The sequence below is a fragment of the Apus apus genome, chromosome 1 (genome assembly GCF_020740795.1).
Source record: "Apus apus isolate bApuApu2 chromosome 1, bApuApu2.pri.cur, whole genome shotgun sequence".
Classification (NCBI taxonomy): domain Eukaryota; kingdom Metazoa; phylum Chordata; class Aves; order Apodiformes; family Apodidae; genus Apus; species Apus apus.
The window spans coordinates 3,379,718-3,381,418 of record NC_067282.1 but is presented as its reverse complement, the minus strand read 5'-3'; positions in this window follow the sequence as shown (position 1 = coordinate 3,381,418).

Below are 1,701 nucleotides of genomic sequence, written 5' to 3'. Positions count from 1 at the left end.
AACGAGCAAGGAGGGGATGTGGACCTGCCACCTCGAGGACTGGAGAGCAGAACCCCCCCTGCTGCCCCTTCCTGCAATGCAAGCACCAACCTGCCACAGGGGCCAGCTGGGGGGCCTCAGATCTGCTGGGTGAAGAGGAGGAGCCCTTTGCCTCCACGACCCTGCCAGAGATGAGCACCGAGCTTCCTCTCCTATGGTTTTCCTCACAATCCCATGACCGGCAGGGATCCCTGGGGTGAAGGGGAGCACAGATGGAGTTGCAGCCATGAAGAAGCTGCACACCGTGATGAGATGCAGCAACCACAGGGGAGCCATCATTTTTCCTTCCAAGACCCTTGCCATCCCACAGGGCAATCTTCCTGTAATTCCTCCTGCCCTGGGTAAACCCTCTGTTCCCACAGCTGGGTTTTACACGTGCTGCAAACATCTGAGCATCCTCCAGCCTCCCTTCTTCTGAGTTGCCCTCCTTTCCCCCATCAGACCAGCCTCTTCTCCACACAGTCCTCCCTCCTCGCAGGTCTCCTCCATCCCCAAGAGCACTCTAGCCCCACCATGATGGCCAGGTGCTGCTGGCTGGGTCACTAGAGTCCCTACCTTTCTATAAGGCAGGAAGGGACAGCTTAGGTTTTCCTTTGTCCCACTCTTGCCCTGCCATAGACCCTAACGGGACCGTGTCCTCTCCTTGACTGTGGGCAAGGGCACATCTTCCCACAGGTGATGGACTTGGTGCCTTGTCCATAGAGCTTCTGGAACTATGACCAGGAGCACATCATATTTCTCCAAAAAGACTGAGCTGCATGTGAATCGCTCCCACCAAGTGTCCTGTTTGCTTTTCCCTTGGGAAGGTCTCTAGACCTTTGTTGCACCCTGGGATTTACTCGTTGACACACAAGGGGGTGGATCTGTGCCCTGCTCTGTGAGGGGGATGTGACCATCTCCCAGGTTTAAGCCATAAATTTCTACTTGAACAATTAATAACATATTTTTTTGGTAAATTGAATGTTCTGTTATAAATATATTTTAGCTCTCCTACCCTGTTTTGGTTTTATTCCATCAGAATGGGAAAGGGGAAGAACAAAGTAGTCTTTACCTGAACCAGGCTCTAGACCTTTTCTTGTAGATGAGCCTCACACAGTTGGGTGTTTCTGATACATAAAGCCTGTCACAAGTGGCTTGTGATAGGGAAGCATTAGGTTTCAGAGTCAGCTCTGCTGTGAAGCTGAAGCCTTTCCAAGTTGCAATTCTGGAGTATTTGGGAGGCTTAAAATTCAAGAAGGCAGCATCCTCCTTTGGGAAAGGGCTAAAGGGCTGGTGGAAAGGTGCAGAGCAGCTCCAGATCTCTGAAACATGAGGAGAAGATCCTACTGATGGTGTTTGTTAAACCTCCTCCCCATGCCCAACATCCCCCCTTGGGTAGGGGGACAGTGAGCAAGGGAGCCTCCCTGGGCTCCAGTGGCTTTTTTAACCCAAAAGAAAAAAATTACTGCTGGGCACACTGATGATTTACTCCCTGTTGCTGGATACACCCACCAGGAGTCTCACTCTGCAAGGACAAGCCTTGAGGATGAGGGTCTGGGTGCTCTGAGCCCACCCTTCCCAAGGAGACACCACCACAACCACCCAGTGCGGAACAGCCTCCCACAAACTGCTCGATGGTTGGTTTTTGGTTGTTGTTTTGTCCTTGTTGTTTTGGTGTTTTTT